We start from the raw sequence: 13,279 nt of genomic DNA, 5'->3' as shown, positions 1-13,279 counted from the left end.
AGCAGTTTTAATTAGGAAGTAGATGTAAACAAGGGTAGTTAAGTAGCCACACTGGAAATTCACCCACAGGTCTCAAAACACAAAGGAGTCACACAGTCTCTTGACCCGCTTCAGAACTTTCTCTGAAGCGTTCCTCCAACCCAGTTAATCGCTCTCGCTACTACCTGGTGTCAAGATGTCTTCTGGAGGGGCCAGGTTTGGAGAGGGCAGTTGGTCCGCCACGATGAGGCTCAAAAACGGAACAACCGATGAATAGGAAGTAACACAAGGGAGCCTCTCAACAGGAAGAGGTGCCCGACTTGATACACACTGATCAGGGTTGTGCATAGGCAATCCAGGGAACAGCATCTGGTATGCGTTGGTATGAGTCTCCCCAGGCACTTCAGAAACACGAAGAGTTGCAAATTCCTCACTTCCCTGGAAAGGAGACACAAGGACCGGTGCACGTCGAGTTGGGTTGCACCAGGCAATTCCGGTGACACACAGTCCGAAGAGTTTCAATTCCGTACCCCCCTGGAAATGAGGCATAATGTCCGGCACACGATGATACAGGTTGCCTAGACCAGTCCCGTCACACACACAGGTGCAAGTTCAGCAGAGCCACATGAAGTAGAATGAGGCACTACTACAGGTACAACCCCACCTCCGCGGGTCGCACAGTGTGAATCGGACACCGCCCGCAATGAGCATGCAGTCGGCGTGTTACACGAGAGAGTTGTGCACAATCGATTAAATGGGCCATGCATGGTCCCACAACCGGTGAATCCGCTTACCACCAACTAGACGCTTATGAGTGTCAGGGTTCCTGCAGTACGGATGTCACATGCCATAGATACGGGCAAGATTTCTGGGCTCAGCACTAAACGATCAGGTCTCCAGACACAAGTCTTAGTTCCATGCACAAACCGCGCTACCAGTTGGGATTCAGTAGTCGATGTGTGCACTTGGGAGGGCACCGCTCTCCAGATGTCAAAGGTAGATTGTGAAAGTTCCTCGTGGGAGATCTTTGATGTCACTGAGATCTCCGTGAAAACAGGAGGCCCAGGTTTGGGCCCCTAGGAGGCACACTTGTGGGGGCCACACTTCAGCAGGTCCTCGACCCAGGACAGCCACTACTTGGACAGTTATCTTCCATGTGAGTAACAGAGTCCTCCGGCAATGTGCACCACGAAGTCCAAGTACTCTGGTCCCACGTCCCCACAATGTATATCACCCCTTCCTGAAGGATGGCACCCATAGGTTTATTATGTTGTGTCTTTGAAAATTAGTGGTGCTGTAGGGTGTTTCCCTTTGAACCACAGATGTCTCCCCTAAATTGTAGGCCCATCTGTCATAGGTCCATGCAATGCAGATCTAAATCTTTAGTGGGGCCATGATCTGGCCCCTTGAGGTTAAGTATCAAAACCTCAATCTATCACATTCGGCCCTTAAATGACAGAGGTCTGCCGTTCTCGTGGGATGCCCATGGTTTATGGCTGTTGCTTGGGAAATGCACATATGTGCTACACTGATGTTTAATGGAGCTAGGCGCCACAGCACATGAGACTCTTTGAGCACAGAAATGTCCATATTCTATAAGTGGCATTTCTAAGCGAGTTATGCTAAAAAAAAACTTTACCAATGGAAAGGGTTTGGCATGTCAAAAACATTGATAGAACACATCAATGGGCTTGTCTGAAGATTGGAGGTCTGGCTATTTTATGTTACAGCAAATCTACCTTACCCTCTCTCCTCCCTTGTACTGACACATGGCCAAGTTTCCTTTGCTTGGAATCAGCAAGTTTTCCCTGTCGAGTTGTTTGTTATGCATGTTGCACATGCATAGATCAGGTATTTTCACAGGACCACGCTACTTTTAGGTTACAACCCGCATGGCCCCTGGCACCTACGGAAGAGGGACGTTCTCTAGTCTGACTAGCTTGTGTATGAACATCAGTCACATTGTTCATTTTAGTTAAGCAGAGGCCCCTTCTCTCAAGCACTGTGCACAGTGCACCCCTCAAGGTCAAGAACTATCTGCCAAGGGAAGTTGTGTAACGTTGCGGAGGAGCAGGAAAAGGCATACACCAGCGAAAGAAAAGGAACAAAGAGGGTAAAGCTCAAAAACATTAGAAAGCAAAGCAACCTTAATGTGAACAAACAGGGAACAGAACCCATAATGGACGAACACACTTTGTTACCATTAGGGTGTACACAGGTAAGACTCTGAACTGTCCACAGCAATATGGAATGTCACTTTTTCTGTGCATATTACTCTTTCAGATAGTTACCCGGTAACCCCTAAAGAAAGGAGTCAGCATAAGTGATTCTGTATGTGGACCCTAGGACACAAACAAGGATTGAACATGAGACAACACCTGATGGGTCCAGCAGCAAACACATGGCAATTCTTAAGTAAATAGAAATGTCACACTGTCACTGTTAAGGAACTTAGACTACATGTAACACAAGCAAAGGATGGGGCAAGAAATCCCTCCTAGAACCTAGAAAGTAACGTAAGAGCTGTAGCAAAGAGTCAGGAGCAGGGCATTCAGTGAAAAACTTCAGATCAAACAACAAGTCAAGCACAAGGATTCTAGGAGCGGTAGCAAGCAAGAGATTCACACTTGAAGGGAACTAGAGACTGCAAGAGAAACACTGAGAAAGGGAAAACGAACAAACGGTAGAAAAAAGACATATTAGGGAGTAAAGCAAAAACAATGCAGGGCTGAGATAAATCTGCAGCAAGCTGCACAGGAACAGGCTTTGGCTGATGCAAGGCAAGAACTGGACAGGGAAACAGGCAACAAGAGGTCTGGTACCCCGAGGTTTAAATTTCAATGCACAAACAAGGAACTTCAGAAAATGGCAGCTAAAAAGTTGTTCCATGCAGCAGCAAGCCCAGGATGGAGTCACAGACTGTCCTGCACAAGACTATTCACATGTGTGCACAGTTCCAATCTCCCACAAGCCCTAGAGGAGAGAATTAGGAGCTGAAGAACTGCAGAAGTACTACCATTGACGGGAATGCACAGTGGATGCTGGGTCTCTGTGAATACTAGGAACTGGGATCACTAGTCCATTGGATCAAACAAAGGGTTTCCAATGAGTCCAATATTGAAGTGGGAAGCAGGCAGAAGTCATACAGGGGTTTTGGAAGAGTTTTAGTGGTAATTTGGAGGCTGCACTTTGTCCATGTCCAGAGGCCCCCAGAGGTGGAACGATGAAATCGTACCATCGTCAGTGCCATTCAAAGTGGGGTTGTGAGATCTTGCTGGCCACACATTAGTGAATCTTGGGGCTGAAAATCTTCCTTGGGCACAGACACAAACCCAGCTCCTGGTGTTGGCCACTCCATTAGTATGGCTCTCCTGAGGCACCTTGGCTTATCTTTTTTATTGGACCGTATTCTGCAGTCTAATTTCTTGTAGTACTTCGCAGCTTCACGGAGCCCAGATGTTGCAGGGGAACTCGGACATACATGAGTTCCCAGGTACCCTTCATCTACTGGGAACATAGTCTGGTCATGTTGTGGAAGGAACTCGGGGACTCCCAACCCTCACCCTCCTAGAACAGTGCAGATCCTTCCTCGGTGCACAGTGGACAACTTTGGCTTGGTCCTCTTCGGCTCCTACACAGCCCACATCTTCTGAGCTGCATCTCACTTAAGCAAGAATGTCTCCAATGTCCCTCCTATGCAGTTGGTCAGCGTTCTCCTTTGAAGCAGAGTCCTGACAGCTTTTTCTGACAATCTAAAATGAAGATCCTAGGTTTCTGGACCCAACCTGACAAGGGGAGTTTGCTGTGTTTAACCCTCCCAGATATATCACTTCCATTGAGCACAGAGAGCTTATTGTTGCTACTGGTGTGGAGACCCTCACATCCATTAGACGAATCTTGATGAACTGGTTGGAAGGTTCTACTCCATCTGTATATTAAAGTTTCAGACAGTAGGTATGTATTCTAACAATAAATTCCCAAACAAGTTCTGGGCAGATCAGGCTATTTTTGCTTATTCCTCTCAAACTGGTCCAGAAAGGTTTTTTTCACAAGGCATTAGGTAAGTTCAACTGGGAGGCAGGAGATCGTAAAACAAAGTCACAAAAACAAGGAAGGCTGCCCCCACTTAAGTATGTGTTCACCTGGGGTGGGTAGCCCTTCCAAACAATAATGGGTCAAGCAGCGCCTTCTGTCTCCTCTCCTTAACGTATCTCAGTCCAAATATGGAGTGTTCAAGGAAGAATGCTGCAAGTCACATCTGCTCTCTGGCCTTCTCAATCAATCCTTCTTAGGTAACATCTGAATGCAGCAAACATACAATTAATCCAGTGTGACTATGACTATCTGGGCCACACATGCTCCATAAACATATCTTATACACACACCAAATGGTACACGCATATGACATCCATTCCTACATGGATGGTTGAAGGACCCAGTTTCAGGAGACTGACAGAGCACTTTAAAAACCCGCAGAGGTGAGTAGGGGCTTCTCCTTAGCACAGGCAGAAACTAAAGCCTGCCTTGCCATGATGAATATTATGCTGTAGTGAATTGAAGACATGAGTGTAAACTCTCCAAAGCAATTCAGGGATCCTTTCTCTGTCCCACCAGATGCACTCCCTCCCCCTCCGTCCCCCACCCACCCCCCCACCCCCCCAGATCACAATGCCTCAGAACTTGCTTCACAGTTGGAGACGCCCGGTTATCCGATTGGGAAAGCATCAGGAAAATCCATCTGCACACCTGTGCAGAATCCAGGTTTGTGCTCTGCCGAAATAAGAATTGTTTTAAAGGGATTGACCATTGAAGCAATTTAGGGTTCTCTTCCTTTATAGCCATCAGCCACTGAGCCGTCTGGACTACATACTTGGCACCAAACAAATAAAAAAACCTTTACATGCAGAGAACCTAGAATATGTCAAAGCACTATTTTTCAATTGCAAACGATTTCTTCACTAAGCAGCAGTATGATGCTGATTAAGGCAACCTGATGCTCCCTCGTTTTCCCGTTGAGCAAGCTAAGTAATACTCTGACTCCCTTGCCAAAAACACAATGAAGGGTTGACTGTAGTCAATAGCCTGCATAACTGTTGGACTGCACAAGGCAGCCTTCATGACATAAAGCCTCTGATACGACTAAGTACAGATTCCGTTTCTGGGCTTCTTCTTGGAGGTCATAGTGTTGTCAAAGAGGCAACCAAAGTTCCATAGATGGCCACAAAGTTAGGAACACTCTCTCCTGTATTTCAGTTGTGGGAATCTTCAATCAAGTATGGCTTGTACGTTTGCCTCCAAATGTCAGATCTTTCCATTCCCCTCCTAATATCACAGATAGACCACAGACAATTGAAACCTCTCACACGCTGTAGCCTCATTGCCAGCTTGGCCAATTGCGTCTAGCTGCCTAAATTGTCCTCACACTAACTGCTGAAGCAATGGCATCCAGATAGGTCTCTACACACCTCTTCGAGGTACTGATTCCACACTGAAATGTGTAAGTAACATTATTTAACCCAGAAGCCATTACCTTGAATGAGAGAGGTCTTCTGGAGTGAAGAATGCAGTTGTCTCCTTTCACTCTGCCAGTAGGCACTGGACATATTGAAAGTACTGAAATACTTGTCATGCACAATATTTCTACCAACTTGTCAGAACATCTCTTTACACTTCCCCTCTTGTTCAGGAGTCAGGTCAGGGGCAAGCATCACCCCATCTACTGGGCCATGCTTCTCATCAATGTGTTGGAGGAGCTCACATTCTTTTACTCGCATCCTATATCTCTTCTTCCATTGCCAGGAAGCTAACCGTGCAGGCTTCCTGGGATGAAGCTTTGGCCAGTCACTTGGAACACCCTCTGTGGTTTTGTCCACTGGCAGTGAGTGTCTGTCCCCTCTTTATAGTAAAGTGTGCATTCCAGTAATTGTGTTCTGAAACTGGTTATGTGCAGTTCTGTCCTTTTGCTTATCGACGCAGAGTTCTTTGGCTCAAGGTGTGAGCAGAAAGATAGGGTGGGGCTTGGAGTCAGCAAAACACACAAGATGATGGAGGGAATGTTGCACATTGGCAAACATTCACCCCCAGTCACAGATCTGGGTTTAATCCATCGTTATTTTGCTCACCCCGCCACCCCAGTTCAGACATGGCCATATGCAAATCAGTCTTGACCCTGTGCCTCATGGGAACAGTCCAGCCCGAACTGCCAAGCCATGTCTTCCCTGGACCGGAATCAAGCATCCTAGGACCAGTTTCTGGCTATGAGCCGTCATCAGCCAGGATAGCTTGACTCCAGTGGCATAGTGAGCACGGGACCCACGTCTGGGCATACCCTTCCCACATAGTGCTGGGCTGGGAGTCTCCAGGGAGGAAAACCCCAAATCAACAGCTCCAAGGCAAGAGAGTCTACCGAATGTAATTAACCTGTTACCCTGTGAGATGTAGCGCTTTAGGTGAACAATGGACCAGAAAGGGGCCAGAAGAAGCTCCCTTGATTTAAAGGGACCCTGTTTCTCCTCTGTTTTAACACCCCTCAGTCGGACCCACCTTAAAGAATCACTAGAATGTCCTGGTGGGAGTCCAGCAATTCACCTATTCGGCCTGGTTTCTCCTTTCAACCCTCCATTTTAGGTACCACTTGATTTTAATAATTACAAAATTGATTGAGGTGTAGCTATGGCCATCTGTGTCATATCCACTCATACATGCATTGTCTAAAAATGCTAAACAGTATACAAGTGCAACATCTATGTCCAAAATGGATCGACGAAGTATCCATTTGCAAGGGTCTGGCAGACCTTTAATAACTTTTTTTTTAAAGGTGGTAGAGGTCATTAGGCAAATCATTCCCTGAAAAGGGCAGGTAAAAAGGCCTCCTGTGTCACTATCAATGATTTTGCCGCTACCAATGTCTGTCCTCTACAACCCAGAGAGCCGACAGTAGTCATGCTCGGAGAAGAGGTTGCACATGATGTGCCCGTTTAGATTACAGAGTCACACTCTTGATCTCAATCCATTGCACAAAAGTACATTGCACTGAGGTTAGGATCATTAAGCCACAGCTTGCTATTGGTGACTTAGAAGCAGTGGCGCATGCTCTCCAGAGCCATACAGTGGACCTTTCTCCAACCCAACACCCCCAACTGAGAAGGTAGAAGTGTTACAACAGATGCTCTGAACCAAAACCAAACAGTGCTTTTCTGGGTTATAGCAGGTCATACCTGCCAGGTATTACCGACAATCTGTTCATGTAAGCAACACCTCTGAAGACTTTACATTAGACATCTGTAGTGGTTTGTAATTAAGAAATGAAGAGATGTGTTTGGCACATTAGTAGAATGTTGGGGCCTGAGTTGCTTCTCATGCCAGTTGTTATTCTCTGTGACGTAAGTTAGAATTGTTGTGATTTGTACTCACCTTAGGCATCTGGTCACAGGTCGTCCACCTGTGTGGTCACCGCTACGCTGCTGGGGACACTTATTGTGAATAAACTTCTCTTGTTGAGAAAACTGGCCCGGTCGACATTACTATAGTTTGGCGATGATTTGTGTCATCAGCCATGCCACATTTACACTGCGGAGTGTATTGTCACCAGCAACCGATTTAACTCTTGCAGCATGTCTAACTGGTTCCGGCATTTCAAGGAATTTGTGTCACTTTCAAGCAGCTCTCCATACTACAATTCAGTGATTTTCTTATTTTACGGAAAAGCTCACCTTCGGCAGGCCGATCGTTATTGATACACATCCTTGTATGCATCACTGAAACGCACTTGCAGAGGCTTTTGGTGCACGGCGAGGCTTCCAACCATCCAGCGCTTATGAGATTAGTGTGCCACCATTTTGTGAGGCCACACCATGTTGTGAGGTCACACCACTTTTGGGACTATTACCTGTGTGTTTTTCCAATCTCATTCTGCCAATTGTGTCGGTTCTTGAAACTGAAACAGCCTGTAGGGATAGCTCTGCACTCTTCGGTTGTGGGTCTAATTTCCAAAGATTTTCAAAGCTGGTGATAATTTTTCATATATAGAGACGTTCTTGAATATGAACTTTTATTATGGTTTGTAAGGGGTTTCAAACCATCATGTTTAGATTTGAGTGTTGCTCCTGCTAAGTGAAGATATATGAAGCCTACTTTGACTGTTTTTGAGTTTACTTATTAGCCTCTTGTTGCAAACAGTATTGTAATCCTCCACCTCCCTTACTTCAAAGTCCGGAAGATCAACCCTTCAAGTGGAAGAAATGGTTGGGGTTGTTTAACAATTTCATGATTGCCATTGATGCTAACAAATTTACTACAGCCACGAAAAAAGTTATTTTATTGAATGCTATAGGAGCTGAAGCAAAGGACATTTTTCAGCTCTTACTAGTTATCCAAACTCTTGCTGGTGCTGAAGATTAGGATGAGTTTTGTGAGGTAATTGGCTGATACATTTTTGCATTGAGCCTAATGTTGTTATGGAGAGGGTAAATTTGTATTCACTACATCAATTAACCAATGAATCTATTGAAATGTACCTGGCTGCCTTGCACATTCTAGGGTCGACATGTGATTTTGATACCCAGGCTGATCAATATATCAGAGATCAGATATTTAGGCATTGTGCCAACTAGAAGATTCGGGAACTGCTTGTATGGCATAAAAATACCTAACTTGTTGAAGTAGTAGAGATTACCATGGATCTAGAAAGATCTACTAAGTCGTGTAAAGCACTTAAGGAGGATAACCATTTGGAGATTGTGCTTGTATGTAATTTCAACAAAAGCAAATTCAACAATGGTAACACAAAAACAGATACTCCGATAGATCCAATGTTCTAGATGTGGATCCAGTGCACATACTATCAAAACATAATGTTTACCTTTAGTCAAGATTGCTTTAAATGTGGAAAAACTGGACATATATCCGCGGTATGAAGGTCTCAATGGAGTGTAAATATGTTATCAGAGAATAAAATGGAGAACCCACAAGAATCAGTGGAGAAAGAAAATATAACTCTAATGATTGAAGGTGGTGATATGAATAAAAGTGATATAGATGTTCTGCTTACGGCCGTGGATGCAGACCAATAAAAAACTCTGACAAGTGAAATAGCCATTGATGGGGTCAAGTCACTGATATTGACTGATTCAGGATCACCTTTTCCATTGGTTTCAGAAGCATTTTTCAAGGAACATTGGAAGAGCAGAGATCTTGAGTAAATTTACATAAAAGTATATGGTTATGGTAATTCTCTAATCTATATCATTGGTTATTTTGTGTCTTCTATTTCCATGTTATCTCGTACAATTTTAGGAAAGATTTATGTTGTCAAGAAAGGCCAAGATGTACTAGGATGGAGGCACCAAAGGAATATTGGGCTTGTTGATCCTGCGGCTGATATTCCCATATACTGTATATCAATTCATCAACAAGGTATCGAAAATGTAATTTCTTGTTACAAATATATTTTTAGGAAAGAGCTGGGGATGGTAAACTGTTTTACCCATTAAATCAGACTGAAAGTTGGAGTACATCCAGTCAAACAGAAGCTTAGGAATGGGTCACTGAATGTTAGAAACAATCTCAGTATGGAACTGCAACAGTTACAAGCTAATGGCATCACAGAACCAGTAGATTCATTTGAGTGGGTTTCTTCAATTGATTTAGTGAGAAACAAATCGGGTTCCTTGAGGTTGTGTGCAGACTTAAGATACCTTAATTATTTTTTTTTTAAAGAGTTTTTATATAGCGCGAACTAGACCCAAAGATATTGGGTATCAGAATGCTTCACATAGCACCAGTTTCATTACAAAAGGACACATAAATTTTTGTTAGGCATGGGGAGATTAAGTGATTTGTCTAGAATCACAGGATGTTGAGCATCAGTTGCCGAGAATCAAATCCCTTTCCCCAGCTTTGACGTCGACCGCTCTAGCTGTAAGGTTACATCCTCTCGCCAATAATAAGTACACCCTCTCCATTGATAAGTAGATAACAGTAACCTGTTATCCTCTACTTACAATTCAAGAATTACTAGCTCAGTTAGAGGTTGCAAAATATTTGATGTCTTTAGACCTTAAGTCTGCATACCACCAGATTGTGTTGGAGGAAAGTTGTATACAGCTTACAACTTTTATCACGCCTGATGGAACATACAGGTATGTATGCATGCCCTTTGGAGTTGCCCCGGCTATGTCAGTTTTCCAAAAGCTCATGTGTACACTATTTAAGGGCAAGTGATGGGTTATGGCTTTTAAGGATGATGTTCTGAAATTTGCTGTTTCTATAGACTCCAGAAACACAACAGGGAAAAATAGGGTCAAAGGGATATTTTAACGACCAGCCACAGTTCCAATCCCCAGTTTACACAATAACAATAACCAACTGAACTGGGGGTCTACTAGATATAAAGCCACCAAGTGCCTTAAGCTGCTACAGACAGAAGTAGTTCTTTGAAAGGTATAGCTCTGTATGAAAGCTTATCTACAAACCTTGAATGAATTTCACACAAGCCCAAATTTGAACGCAATTGATCTTTATCTTTGGGTGTGGCTAACCTCTTAATGACTTGAATGAGACTAGGTTTCGGAGAGATTCCCTTCCCAGATATTATGTGCCCCAGATATACCACAAATTGACTAAGAAATTTGCATTTTTCCATCTGTAGGGTCATTTCCCTGTTCTGTAGAATCAATAAAACTTGTGACAACCATGAGTTCTGCAAGTCTATAGAAACAATAACAATAACCAACTGAACTGGGGGATGTACCAGATATAAAGCCACCAAGTGCCTTATGCTGCTACAGACAGAATTAGAAAAGCAAAGAAAAAAGGATGTCATAGAGGACGGAAATCATTGAGCAGAGCTTGGATTCCCATCAATTATCAGTGTGATCAGTCTTATCATCTGGTTATCCACCCGTAAGGATGATATGTCTCTTGATCATAGAGACAAACTTCCAGAAAGGGATTCGCTCAATGGAATCAGAATAGGAACACCAAGTAGAAGAGGGACATATTATACATTCTTTGGGACCATGACCACTTGGGAATTAAGAGCAGTGGAACAAGACAAAAGTGAGTGATATTTAAAATAGAGTGATGAGGAGAAAATACAGAATTTATTGAAGAAGTCACCTCACCTTCTACTCTAAAAACAGAACATTGCAAAGAGCACTACTAACAAATAACTGCTATGTATCAAGGCCAACATGTTTCAGCCAATAGGGTAAGAATGCCCTAAGCTTTCGTCAGGACCTCTGTTCTTAAAATGTGCTACTGCATAAATCTCTCTACAGACCAAGTGAAAAAGAAATCAAGTGAAAAAGTTATAACACCAAAAAAGGTTGGAATCAATTCTTTTGGTACTCTCTACAAAGGACTGAAACACAAGCACACGGCACCATAGTACCTCTCATACCTCTTATCACCGTGGGCAAAAATCGTAAGGAAACAGACGGGTACTAATTATCATATGCAATTCACAAATGATGACACAGGAAGTGGCATCACAAGAAGTGGGGTGAAGCTGTTATAAAGATCTGTAGTTATTAGGTCAAGGTTGTAGCTTACAGAAACAAAAACCTAACACAATCACCAAAGAAATACTAAAAGAACATTTTTGTTTTTACTTTTTATAAATCGTGTCATTTGCCCACATATAAAAACTGTAACTGAGGTGGGAAATTGCTGAAAGTGACTGTGTTTTCATAAACAGACATGTGGAACTTGTAAATTACCTTTTAAAAACTGTTTATAGTGACTAAAGAAAATGCGCTGGGTGTTTCAAACATTACACCTGCTGTCAATGCGTATTTGTTTCCTGCTGGCTAGTTCTTAAGCACAAAAGTGCTTTACTTTTGCAGATCATAAGTACCGCCTCTCCCCTCTCAGGTGAACGCAATCCTATTCCTAAAAATTGTGTGAGGGCTCAGTACACCCGCGTGCGCCCCCGACTTGTGTCCTCCTCTTATCCCGAACCATCTGGGTCCCTTTCAATCTGCCATTTACCCCCCTATGAATACGTGGCTGTTTCTGTGCAGGGTAAAACGTGTTTCCCTATCCAAAAGCCCATACTGTTTACTTTGCCAGTGCCCCGCTCCCTCTCTGTATCATCAAGGCTCTCCCCGGCCCTTCTCCCCTCAGCTTCCTCCCTGATGGATGGCGCCTCCTCCCTGGCACGCGCACGCTGCTGCAGGAGGTGGCATCTGGTAGGGCGCGCGGGCACACATATGCAGGTGTGCTCTGGAGATGAATGAACGCCGAGCCCGCCGCAGTGACCTGAAGGGACAAGCCGTCAGGAAGAGGGAGCGCCGAGTGGAGAGCCGGCTCCCACGCCGCCTGGAAGAGCGAGGACTCCCCGTAGGGCCCCCTACAGGCTGCGGTACTAATGGAAGTCTTCCGCGCCTCCCCTCCCTGGCCAGATGGGCCTGTGACGGGAGCGAAGGAGCTGTTATTAACAGAGACACTGGGAGCTAGCGCCGGCCTGAAGAGACTTGTAAACACTAATGAACACACCATTGCTCATATGTATGTGCATAAACATTAATGAACACACCATCGCCCAGATGTACACACCCAACTTCTCAAGCACGAGTACATCCGCTCACACACGAGCACGCACACCATTTCCCATGTGCACTAATAACAATCCATACCTTTGCACGCCAAGTCTACTATACTCACACACCTGCTCAGAAATGCACACACAAAAACACGTGCAAATACATCAAATCACACATGAACACACGTGTCCTTTGGTGCTTTCAGCGGTCCAGTTCTATCCTCATCTACCATGCCTAGCCTTATAGACCATGCCAAGGTTTCCCTTGCAGACGAGCCGTGGTGAAATGATTTGTTTGGGTATTGTGTTCTGGTCCGTTTCTAAGACTCTGTAGCTTCACTTGGCTGGTGAGAGATTGCACGTTGGATTCCCATGGAAAAGAACCCTCTCTGGTCATGTTGGGAGATTGGATGCGCTTGAGCGCGGGTGTATTATGTTGATGTTGGAGAGGTGTATCTGATGGCTTTGCTGATTGGTTACAAATCTCTTCCGCTCTTTGCCCAGTCATTTGAGCGTGGAGTTGCTGGATTTGTGGTGTGTCTGTGTTGTGCTGGTTAAGGTTATTAAACTGGGTCCGGACTCTTTCGGCGACAGTCGGTAAATTATAGAACACTTTCCCGATTACGTTGATTGATGGATTTTGGGATTTCTGGCGCGCACAGGGTTTCCCAGTGCTAAAAGAACTCAAAAGAGCTCTTGATAAAGCCAGCGACAAAAAAGGCTTCATTTAGAAATGAGCTACACAAACAAATAAAG

This window comes from Lissotriton vulgaris, chromosome 5 (assembly GCF_964263255.1).
Source record: "Lissotriton vulgaris chromosome 5, aLisVul1.2, whole genome shotgun sequence".
In the NCBI taxonomy this organism is placed as follows: Eukaryota; Metazoa; Chordata; class Amphibia; order Caudata; family Salamandridae; genus Lissotriton; species Lissotriton vulgaris.
Note: the sequence above shows the minus strand (reverse complement) of the source record.